A 13396-nucleotide genomic window follows, 5' to 3' on the forward strand; every position below is an offset into this window, starting at 1 on the left:
TGCTCCACCCTCCAAACCTTGTACCCTATGGCTTGGAGTACCTCCCAAGCTACTAAAAAATCAACAATCCCTCTTAGCGGGGGAGGTTCTTCCAAGACTAGGAAGTAACTCATCATCATCATCATCACTACTCGCAACACTCGCCCAACTCTTAGCGCTCACCACTGTAGCAATCCCTGAAGCATGATCTACACCTCTCTCGGAAGTGTCGCTGTCATTGGAAGCACCCTGCTTCTTCTTCTTCTCCTATGTCACTTTCCAATCCCTCCATGATTCCTTCTTTCCAGATGTGGAAGGACCCTTGCGACCCATTGACCACACGCTCTTCTTGGGCTGGAAAGTCTCCCTCTGAACCTGCAAGCTCCTGCGAGAACTCGACTCCCTCTGAGCCTCTGGAACCTGGACCTTCTTCTCAAGAACCTGTAAATCCTCCTCTGAACCCTGCACCTGCAACTGCTTCTCTGGAACCTGCACCTTCTCCTTCTTCTTCTTCCCATGATCCATAGGCTTGCCTGTCAGCTTGTATAGACCATGCTCTCTAACTCCAAGCACAATCCCATTGGAGCTAGAGCCTCTAGGCCTGAGTCTTGCCTTCCCATCCTGGAACAAGACCTCAAACCCCTTCTTCTCGATCATCGAGACAGAAATCACACTATATCTGAGTCCTGGTACAAATAGTACATCCTGGACCCGCATCACTTGTCCTGTCTCCATCCTGAATGGCACAACTCCCAATCCTTAGATCTCCTTCTGACTCTTGTCGCCCAACACCATGTGCAACTTCGAGTCCCATTCAACTAGAGTCTCAAAAACCTCTTGTGACCCTGTCATATGTTTCGACGCACCACTGTCCACGTACCATCCATCCTCATCGATAGTACCCTGCGAGAAATGAGAGATCATAGCAAAGTCCTCCTCCTCCAATCTCTTGGTGAGAGCATCTATCTCTTCCCTTTCTTCTTCTCGTCATCTCCCTTCTTCTTCATCGGACATCTCGAATGACCCATCTCGCCAAAGTTGAAACACTTGACTTTACTCATTACTTACCCTTCATTCGTGCTGCAAGTGCCATGTCATCATCTGAAGCCCTCTTCTTCGGATGAAGATCCTCATCTTGCAACTCTTCCTGAATGAAGTCGTCCCACAGCCTATTCCAGTCTGGCAACTTCTCTTTGGCAACGATCCCCTTGATGAAGGGCTTCCATTCCTCGGTGAACCCTTTGAAAGCAATCCTCACCATATCATTCTCTCAAATAGTCACACCGACAACAACAAGCTCATCTTTGATGTGAGACAATCTAGTCAAATACGAAGTCACTCCTTCACCCTGTATCATGTTGGTGGACTTCAACTTATCCTCCAATACCAATACCCGATTCTCGTTCTTATTTTGGAACAAATTCCGAAGAGCCATCCAGATCTCATGTGCAGTGTTATTCCCAGACAAATGAGGTATTAGGGGATCCTTCACACCATCAACGATGATCAATCTCACCCTCATATCTAAATCCTCGTACACTTCTAGCTCCTTTGGGTCAGTTGGCTTCTTGATGGCTTTCTTGACGAACTCCCAAATCCTGTTGACCTGCAAGACCAACTTGATCCTTTCCTTCCATGGACTATAGTTGGACAACCTCTCCAACCTGTCCTCATACTGGGGACCAGCCTACAACTTCGACATTAACACCTACATTGTGACCAACTCCCTCTTAAGTTGTACTTTGCTGTGCACAAATTTGATTCACTGACTTCCAAAGTAGCTCAGACACGCTCTGATACCATGTTGAATTTCCACGATCTTGGGTCTAGGATAGAATCTTAGAATCTCTGACGCTACCAAACCAAGAATCTCAACAAGAACTACTTTGCACAACGGAAAATATAAAGCAGTAAATCACATATGCACAAGTATACACAATTTTTAACAAAATATTGTACAATAATGTACAACCCAATCTTCGTTATATTAAACCAATCTGAATAATACAACAGTCTATGGAATACAAGATACAATGACAATCATGCTGCAGCCTCTATGTCGTATCGTGTCCTGCAGGAGCTTCGATTCTGTTCTTCCCTATAGCTGCCCCTTAGTCCATCAAAGGACAACACAAAGTCTCCAGGAGGGCTGCCACATATCACTACTACAAGTTACTTCTGCTACAATGAAGACGCATTGATCCAATCTGCTCTCTAGGCTGGTCAATACCTAAGCTTGAATCTGCGAATCTAGTAGGCTCTTTTGTCTGTCAAAGAGCTACACATCAGGCTACAAACTTCACCCAATCACACAACAATAAGTGTCCTTTTTGTATGCTGCTCTAGGGCTACTTTGGGCTATCAACATGTTGCCCTCAAACAAACCAATGATGCCCAATACACCCACTGCAAGATCTGCTCCTAGGAGGGACTTTCAATCATCATGAAAGGTCCTCCAAATGGCTCCCACAAGGTTCTAGACAAACTGATCCAGGTTCGGGTGTGACGAAGGACCCTTCCAATACCTTTTACTTTCGTGATGTGTTAAAGTGAATTTTTAAAAAGAAACATAAATGAATACATGTGCATACTATAAAGAAGAGGAACATGACAATCATCAACAACATAAAAACATAAGCCGTTGATAACGGGGTTCATCTAGGAGGGACTACGTCTTCGGGCCTCGGCCGCTGCATTATGTGCTGTCAATAGTGATGATGTACATAGAGGTGATGTCGCTATCATACAAGGAAAATGCCCTCACGCAGGAGTGGCTCCAAGGGATGTTCCACTACAGGAACTCTCAGTCAAAAGACTCCTATCAGTATGACACAAACTCATGCATGATCAACATCCCGCCAACATGGCATAAAAGGGATCTCAATGCAAACATACATGACGTCAACATGAGTATCCCATCAACATACGACAAAGGGATCTCAAAACACAACATGACGAATCATGACAACAAGTACATCACACAGATGATTCTGCATCACATCAAGCAGGAATCATGAAAACGAGTAAGAAACAAGATCCCACATCAAGCATTAAACAAGGATCTATGCAGCACAATGCATAGCAAAAGAAGTACATGAATACACTGCATATACCTCACATCCAGGACCAATCTGAAGAAGAGGATGTCAAACTGCTGAAGTTGTTCGTGCCATCAATCTCACGACATCGAATCACATGAAAATGGCTACTCGCACATGAACGCTGACACCTGCATTCCACTTAGAAAAATGGCTGAAAAATAGAATGAGCAAATGAAAAATCTGCACACACACACCATCATATTTGTGGCGTCAAATAGTGCAAAATCGACTGTCGAATTTATAAATTCTGAGAAATTGAGAATTTGGGGCTCAAGGAATCTTTTAGATTCCCCCTAGATTCCTCAAAGATTTTGCTCCATGGGTGGACTGGAAATCTGCAACTCACAAGGCGAATCTGAGCTCGCCATTGCGATCCTTGTGGAAAACCATGAAAAACTACTGTAAAGTTGACTATATTCTGACATGGAGAAAAATTACCTCCTCGGGAAAATTTCAAGGATCATGGTTCTGCTCCCTGTTTCTATAGCAGTGATGGTTCCACCTGCATACTGAAAAATGGCTGAAAAATGTAGAACTCTGATGGAGAAACGGACAACGCCATTGCGTTCGTGGTGTCGAGAAGTGCTGAAACCATATAAAATTTGTCAAAATCTGACAAAGTGAAAATTCGGCCCTCCTACAAAATGCTGCCTCGAACTGCATGCACTGCCTCCTCTGCCTCGAAATCCATGCCCGCTCCTGGTTCCTCCATCTACCCCCGAACTACGTGCAAATGAGGTTTAAATATTAATTTGTGGGCAGATTACTCAATGAGGCCGTTGGGGGAGTTGGTTAAGGATCTATTTAATAGGGAGGAGGTCAGCCGGTCAAACCCCGCCTCCTCCTTTTTTTACACATCAAATCCTTTTTTTAGAATCAGATGGGTTGGGTCGGGCCCGCCTTGGGCGGCCCGCCCATCGTACCTCCCTTCGTCGCATTAGTTGGGTGTGGTGAGGTGGAGGGTTGGGTCCGCACCCCAAGGGCCGACCCACCCTTAATAAATTTTAGTGTGGTGGTGGTTCCGTGGGAGGGGCCGGGGTTCGTGGCCCTTCCCTCCACCATTATATGTTATGTACGGTTATGTGTAGAGGGGGTGGCGGGGTTGGTGGCCCCCACCCCCTTTTTTTAATATTTTTGTTCGTTTAAAAAAAACAATATGCATTTTTTAAAAATTTCGTTTTTAAGCCGTAGGAGTCTTTTTAACGAGGCCATGATTTCGCCTGGAATCTAGCCGGAGTTGGCCGGATTCTGTCCGCCGGAGAAATGCAAATTGTGTCCTCGTTAAACCTGCCCAGTCAGCAAAAGTCAACCCAACTTTGACTGCCTCTATCTTCCTCATCTGGACTCGGATTGACGAACTGTTCGCACCGCTGCAATCAGGACGACGAGATCTACGCTCGGGTCCTGGTTCGAGCATAATCCAAACACTTTGATTTTTGAGCTTTCATAAGCCCTCTTTGTCCTGTGTGTGTCTCTGGAGCCACCTGGATCACAAACTGATCCAAAATTGATCCAATAACACGGATCCAACACCTACAAGATGCACCAAAACACATACCTTCAACTCACTGTTTAAGGTTTGCTCCTATGCTATCAACCTCGACCTGGTAAGGGCAAAGCACAATCACTTTCCAGCCCTTAATTTCTGCCCAGATTTTCTCCTCAGAGATGCGACTGTCCTTCCTTGAGGGGTCGTGGTAGTTTGTTGCAAGTCTGGTTTGTTCTAGCCCTCAAACAACCCTCGACCCTCCTTTATTTCACTGTGACAACCTCAAATTTCCTCCACAGGTATGTGGCTACTTGTTCTAAGGACAATCCGCCCTTAAATGAACCCTTAAACAATCCTGTTCTTGACTTCTGCCCCTCAACCCTCCAATTGTGCAATTCAGTCACCAATAGAAGACCTGACAACCTTCTTTCCCACGTTGGTTTCCTTCCTTATGCCTGCGGCCAAGGCAGATTCCTCTTTCTCCTTCAATGAGCTGCTTCTTGTGATGTGTTGCTCACTTTGGATGTAAGAACTGACACTAATATCACTTGGTATTTATATCATTCACAAGGGCTTCCTCAAACGTCCAACTAGGGCTTGACAAGCTATCACAAGGCTTACTAACATCAAGTCGACCTAGACTCTTCTTTTCGAACCCATTTCTTATCTTCAAAAATTCATAACTCCATTTCTACAACTCGAAATCAGATGATTTTAGTTGCGTCGGATTCGTCTCGACGAGAGCTATCATCCTCATCCATCACATGTTGAAATGTGTCCATGGTTTTGGCCCAAATCACGATGGGTGCAAAACCCCAACCGTGGGTTCCAAGCCCACAAGTGACTCTTGTGGTGCTCCACCCTCCAAACCTTGAACCCTAGGGCTTGAGTTGTTGAAGAAAATGTAACTAGGTTCAGTATTTATACATGTAATTTTGATCTTTGTACTTGTCAAAGAAATAAATATTATTTTTGTAAATTATAAGAATGAGTTTCTTGCTTATTCCATAGGTCGACGAAAGTCAAAGAGTCAAAGACATGTGTAAGGAGCTCTTCTTGTGCCTTCATGTAATGTATATGGGCCAACCAAATGTATAAGAACAACCCTCCAAGGCCAGCACAATCCTCTTAAAGACAAGCAAGCAAAACGATGAAAAAGCACAGTCAAGTCGGCCAACAAAAGAAGTAAAAGGGAGTCATGTCGACTCACAAGATGAGACACATCGGTTCATAGGTCCATGTCGACTTGAATACATGGTCAAACACTTATAAATTGGCAGCTAATGTCATTGAAAAAATACAGAACACAATCTTTCAATTCTCTGAGGAAGCTCGAATGAGACTAGGGTCTGCAACCTCGCATGATTTGAAGAAGTATACTCTCGGATGACTACAGTCAAAATACTATATCGTTACCGCGTAGGAAATCTCAGTCACCTCCTGAGTATATGTTTCGGAGCATTGCTAATACTCCTCGAAGGAAAGAAATGATACAAGTCTCAACGCTATGACAATGCATTCACAAGTGACTACACTCTCGGCATGAAGGATCTATGTAAAAATTCAGTCTCAGCTTATATATATAATAGACTCAGTCACTATCTTGATGACTATTGTTTCTAAGTCTCGGTGCATTCGAAATGAAGAGGATCTCTGTGATCTCTGTATAATAATGTATCGGCAACGAAGCTCATAGCTATGATGAGTTTCTCAGTGGAAGTACAATATTCTCAGTAATGTTGCAGCGGTAATGAGTGTCTTCATGATGTAGTGATGATGATGGTCTCAGAGATATGAAGAAGAGGATTGGCGCCTTGGTCTTGGAGTGGCTCAGTTAGTCAAGGGTCATGGTCTTGGTGTTTGTCAATTGGAATCTCTATAAGAAGAATTTTGTGCGGGTTTTCCTCTCCAAGAGGGAGAGGTTTTGGCCCTGGCAGAATGCCAACATCTTGTGTTCTTGTCTCTTTGTTATGATAACTATTTTATGATCTAAGGAAGACACATTAATGTTAAAGAATATGCTAACAAGTTAAACATTAATAGTTATCATGTAAAGAAGAATCTCATTAACCTTGTGCCCCAGATTCTTCACCATGGAATCAGAGCTATGGTTGCAGTTTAAGGAAGGGGATAAAAGAGACACAAACAATATAAAACAACAAGACAAGTCAAGATCAATCTCAGTTAAAGTGAAGTCCCAATACTCGTGCTTAGAATTCGGATCGCTGTGAATATTCAGATGATACAGATAGGTACAGGATCTCAGTGATGAAGTTCAATGGTATATTCGAACTCCTCTATCAATTTCGATGGGCACAATATGATATCTCAACTTAGAATCGTAATACTCTTGGTGAAGGAAGAGAATATACAGTCTCAACATCACAGTCACAGTGATTGCAGTCCCTATGATACATTCTCAGCATGATATTTGAATCTTGGCATACAGTCCTGATCTCGTCTCGCATAAATGGAGAGGATCACGCTGAAGCACTCATGGGCTTGGCATACGTAAAGGATCATATACTCTCAGCATAATTATGATGATAAGGATCTCAATGATCCTTTAATACTCTCTATCTTGACATTCGAGTAATTGAGTAAACTCAGTCACAATGAAGGCAGAATCTCAGTACAAAATCCATGGGTATATACGTATATCAATATGAAGAAGATCTGAGTGAAGCTATAGCAATGGAGCAACGGTCATTCGGTGACAAGTTCGGGCTCACAAACACTGTGCTTCTCTACACAACTCGTATAGTAGACATCATTGTCTCGTTACATTGTCATATTGATATACTTGTCACTATCTCAGATCTGAACATGATCTCAATAACATGGTGCTCAAATCAGAATATGAATCTCTCAGTATCACAATCATAGTTTGAATGATGCTCATACATTGTTGGAAACATTGAGTGTGATAAAGTCCACTTGTTGGATAGCAATATCTCTAGCGTAAAAGGAGTCGAAAGTACCTTGAAGATGATTAGGAGTCAAGATGATCTCAAGATCATAAAGCAGGTTCGGTGATGCCACAATCACAAAAGTCATAATGCTAGAAGGTCTCAAAAGAAGTTTTGGTAAAAGGATACTAGTGGTTCATGATGGGCAGCTCAAGCAAGTATCAAGGTGAAGATCTCCTCTTCACATGCCAAGTAAGTATCTCTCATGTTTAATCAATTTTTGATTTAATGACTTCAGTTTGCAAGGGAATGGAAATGCTAGAGGATAGTCATAATCCTCATGACAAGGTCCTTGCATGAAATAAGGGCGATAGTTATGGTCCTCATAGATGAATGATGTCATTGAATAAGGTCTCCTTTGAGTTCATGAAGGTAGACATTAGGGAAGCTAGTAGAGGAATCATGAACATTATAAGAAAATTCATGTCACTGGATAGGATGGAAGGCGCTGACTAAGAGGGAGTAGAAATCTTTAAGTTAGTCTCTCTCTGTAAGTCTCTTTTTGGGCCCCTAGATCCTACATAGAATGTGACTACAATATATTATACGATGTGGTGTAACATCATGAAAGAAAAAAGATCTCGTGACATCATCACGAGGGTGACTAAATTCTCAAGGATAAGTAAGATACCTCAATCAACATCTTAGGGTTTCTATGAAAGAAGGCAAGTTGTAAGCAACAACTTTGCAGAACTCAAACATTTGAAGAATGCTCATCATGCAACAAAAGGGAAACATCTGCTAGATAGGGATATTAAAGATCCTCAAGATTCTCTGATGGAATCTTCACTAGAAGATTCACTGATCTAGGGATGAAGCAAGTGTTTCAATAGAAACTCCAACCTGTGGAGTTCATGAATAATGATATGATGACGTAAGAGCAGTTCAAGGGGTTGAAGATCTTTCAATCAAGGAAGCTGCTGAAAGAAGCCTGGACAACCTAAAGGTAAAATGAGGTATGTATACTTGTATTTAAGTTTTATAATGTCATGTCGTATGGTTGCAGATCAATACTTCTATCTTGAGAAGCATGATCGAAGGAAAAGGATCTCCTCCTCTGAAAGGATGCAGAAAGACATAAGTCACACTAGATGAAATCAACATAATATGTCCTCATATGAAATATGAGGTGGTTGACTACAATTACATAACTCTGAGTAGAAAACTCTAAAAGACACCTGGGAATGGAATGTGTAAGGAAGGAAGAGATTGTGAGATATGCAACCTTGATGAAGGCAATCAACATCTAAAAAGATCAAGAAGACTTGACTAGAAAAATCTCCTGGAAAGATATGAAGACTCTGATGGAAAAGATGTAGACCCTTGAAAATGGATATCTTTGGGAAATTTGTCAACATGAATGCAGGACGTTGATACCTACAAAAAGATGTCATGATGAAGAGCAGGATGCTGATACCTGTAGAAAGATGTCATGATGAAGAGCCACATAGTAAGGTACGATTTGATTTAATGATATATTTGATTTCTTGAATAATATCTGGATAAGTTCATGTAGGGCTACTTACAAGTACAACTAGCATTCATGTGATGAATGGAAGAAGCATGATGAGAAAGAAGTAGTCATATGACGAAGGTTCCAGATATGAAGAAGGCCACTTTCCATGAAGAAAGGAATGACATGACAAACTAAGGAGGAAAGTGATCGATGGCTGTTGCCCTACAAGAAAGAAGCTCAACTAACTTTCATGACATCAAGGAGAAAAGTTGATCAAGCAACTAAAGGACCCACGAAGAAGAAGTTGCTGATGTATAGAAGAGTCCCTAGCTAAGAGGGAGCTCTGACAGGTCCCTGATCAAGAGGGAGCTTGGATTAGATCACCCCTGATTAAAAAGGAGTGACAATTGTGTTTTTCTATTTCATGTGTCATGCACTAGACCAGGACTAACAACTGTAAGTCTAGGTGAAGGCCATGAATGGAAATGTAGACACAACATTCTTGTCTCCATTTTAGAAGAAAGAATGGAGGGTTGGGTAATCATCTGGCATCCGGTACTCTTTGAGGATGTGTAGGGCATTCGAGACAAGAGTAGGCAAGAGGACCGATATTCTTTGAATGGCTAGGAACCCAAGACAAGAATAGTCCTAGAAGGTCATACTCAATGAACACCCGGGTGGGTATGTACCTTGAGAGACAATGACTAAGGTGTCTATAAGTCATTGGTCTCACCAACATTGTGCTTTGATCTTATGAGAGATAGAGCTGTTAGTCAAGGCCTTGCTATGAACAATGTTGGTTACTATGATGCTATACAGATGGGTTACCAATCCGATTCTTCTTATTAGAAATTCTTCAGATTGAGAACGACCAAGTACCATTGTAAATACCTCCCTAGTTAAGAGGGAGTGTTGAAGAAAACGTAACTAGGTTCGGTATTTATACATGTAATTTTGATCTTTGTACTTGTCAAGAAAAATAAATATTATTTGTGTAAATTATAAGAATGAGTTTATTGCCCATTCCATAGGTCTAGGAAAGTCAAAGAGTCAAAGATGTGTAAGGAGCTCTTCTTGAGCCTTTATGTAATGTATATGGGTCAACCAAATGTATAAGAACAACCCTCCAAGACCAGCACAATCCTCTTAAATACGAGCAAGAAAAATGATGAAAAAACATAGTCAAGTCGGCTAGCAAAAGAAGTAAAAGGGAGTCATGTCGGCTCACAAGATGAGACACATCGATTCATAGGTCCATGTCGGCTTGAATACATGGTCAAACACCTATTAATTGCCAGCTGAAGTTACTGCAAAAATACAGAACACAATCTCGCAATTCTCTAAGGAATCTCGGATGAGAACAGGGTCTACAACCTCGCATGATTTGAAGAAGTATACTCTCGGATGACTACAGTCAGAATACTATATCGTTACCTTGCAGGAAATCTCAGTCACCTCCTGAGTATATGTTAAGGTGCATTGCTAATACTCCTCGAAGGAAAGAAATGATACAAGTCTTAGTGCTATGACAATGCAGTCACAAGTGACTACACTCTCGGCATGAAGGATCTATTTAAAAACATAGTCTCAGCTTATATATATAATAGACTCATTCACTATCTTGATGATTACTGTCTCTAAGTCTCGGTGCATTAGAAATGAAGAGGATCTTTGTGATCTTTATATAATAATGCATCAACAACGAAGCTCATAGCTATGATGAGTCTCTTAGTGGAAGTGCAATATTCTCGGTAATGTTGTAGCAGTAATGAGTGTCTTCATGATGTAGTGATGATGATGGTCTCAGAGATATGAAGAAGAGGATTGGCGCCGTGGTCTTGGAGTGGCTTAGTTAATCAAGGGTCATGGTCTTGGTGTTCGTCAATTGGAATCTCTATAAGAAGAATTTTGTGAGGGTTTTCCTTTCTAAGAGGGAGAGGTTTTGGCCTTGGCAGAATGCCAACACCTTGTGTTCTTGTTTCTTTGTTATGATAGCTATTTAATGATCTAAAGAGGACACATTAATGTTAAAGAATATGCAAACAAGTTAAACATTAATAGTTATCATGTAAAGAAGAATCTCATTAACCTCGTGCCCCAGATTCTTCAACAAGAGTACCTCCCAAGCTACTCAAAAATCAACAATTTACATCTATCAACCTTGAAGAATGCATCAGTAGACTCAAGATCTTCGTGGACCCCATTCTCTTAAAGAGTATGCTTGTTTACTAAATCTTCTCTTCCAAATCATTGGGGTATTTCTCATGAAGATCAATTGCTTGGAAAGGAGTGTAGCCTGCTAAACTTGTGCTTTCATCTAGAGGGGGGATTGTGGGTTGTTGCATAATCTTGACATCAAGCCTCTCCTCATATTCTTGTTCTTCAATTATTTCTTGATTCATGATGTAAGAACAAGGAGATTTTTCTTCATTGTTCTCTACCTCTGACTCGTCATCTTCTTTATCTGTATGAGTAAAAGTATCTTCTTTCAATTCCACCACATTGACCTCAATGAGATGGGACTTTTCACTATCATTCTCTTGTTGAGGTGACACATTTAATTTTGTTGTAAGGTTTTCTGTTATTGATTTCTTTACGACCTTGAAGGTAAATGAGCCATTACTCGCCTTGAGATATTTTTCTTCCTTCAAAGATATTTGAGATATGTTCTTTCCTTCAATGTGAGGGAGATCACTTTGATTCCTCTGATGATGATGAAGTACTCTTCTTGCTTCCTTTGGATGTGGAATGTGAGAGACTTCTTAAGATTCTTCAAATGTATAGATTCCTTCTTGATGCTCTTCTTGTATTTGGCCCTTATGTATCCTTCAATTGAGTGATCTTCAAGCTGCCTCTTCTTGTCACCTTAGCTTTGATTCCATGTTGAGAAATCTAGGGCAGCTAGATTAGATGTGATTTCTCTTAACTTGATAACTGCTTGTGATGTTCTTTAACTTCAACTTGTAGAATTTATAATTAACTTCTTCTTCTCTTGATTATTATAGTGTTCATATCATCAAACGACTACCAAAAACATGAAGACCAATAGAACAGGTGGACACAAGATATAGTTTGTTAGCCAGGGCCAGAACTTCTCCTAGAGAAGAAAACCACAAGTAATTCTTCTCTTCTTATAGAATCTTCAAATGATGAATTCCAAGACCTTTTAGACCCAAGACAGAGACCCCTCCAAGGCCAAGTCAACTTACTCCTTGATGAGCTTTTTCCTCATAAAGTCAACCCAAGTCGAGCTGCTTCAAAACCGCTGCAACTTCACTTTTGACCTTAAGTTCAGACTTGCAACTTCTTTTCTGCAATTTTCGGCCTTATCGCAAAAACTATAATTCTCCCCTGTGGATTAAACGATTGTAAAATAGGTCTTCTTCTTCCTTTGCTTAGGGTGCTTCTTTCTCCTTGGAAATTCAGCTTCCAAACTTGATCTTTTGATACCAAACTTTGGCTCCTTTAGATGACTGCAATTTGCTCCTTGCTGCAACAAAGTTTGCCCTTATTTCTTCGCACGTGTGAGATAACGTGGCCCAAAATCATACCTCAAAACTCCAATCTCTCTTTCTTGAACTTCGCTTTCCCTTTAGACTTCTTTCTCCTTATGATCGAACTTATTTCTCTTGCTTGATTGAATGTGTTATATGTCTTCTTCAAATGGGGTTTATAGCACTTATATATACCCTTTCTGTGAGGCTCGAATAACCCTTAATAAGGCCAACTTCATCTCTTGTAGGTTGACTTGGTCTTAGAGGGATTATTTATACAATATTGACTCAAATAAATTCTTTTGACTTGATACAAAATGCCCAATAGGGTCTATTACATATAACAATGACTCTATTGACTCATAGACTTTATGACAAAGCCCTAGAAGCACACAATGGGTGCTTGACCTATAAATAAAATGACCTTGAGAATGAAACCCATGCTATAAAATAATAATAAAAAGTTTTTTTTTCTTTACATCAAATACATAAAATCAAAGTACATAAGACATGTTGAAGACGGAACCTAATTACATATTTCAATAGGTCTCACACCTTGAGACATGGGAGGGCTAGTACCGTGTTATGAATATAATTCATAATTCATAATAAATGTAAATATAAATATAATAATAATAAACGATAATTAATTAACTAATGATTAGTTAGTTAGTAATGAAGAGGCATGTCTTAGAGACATGGCCATTCGTGAAAGCGCACATGCCTAGGGTATATAAGCGGTCCCTCATTCTCATTTGTAATCATCATATATCAATTCTTTATACAATTTACAATTACTATCCTACGATGGATGTCTTTGTCTATGAAGTATTTTTAATATTTCCATTGCATATACGACTTTTGGTCATTACATTGGTATCAAAGCAGTTCAATCCTCTGGCCACTCC

General features: G+C 40.7%; 1 protein-coding gene across 1 annotated transcript in view; it reads left to right on the plus strand.

The window, feature by feature from the left end:
- Positions 1 to 13396, plus strand: part of LOC149145994 (vacuolar protein-sorting-associated protein 37 homolog 2-like) — a 214691-nt gene that overhangs the window by 92070 nt on the left and 109225 nt on the right. The window lies entirely within an intron of this gene.

Source organism: Pinus tabuliformis, chromosome X (assembly GCF_031772625.1).
Source record: "Pinus tabuliformis cultivar Carrire ecotype Pingquan chromosome X, CPIR1, whole genome shotgun sequence".
NCBI classification, from domain to species: Eukaryota; Viridiplantae; Streptophyta; class Pinopsida; order Pinales; family Pinaceae; genus Pinus; species Pinus tabuliformis.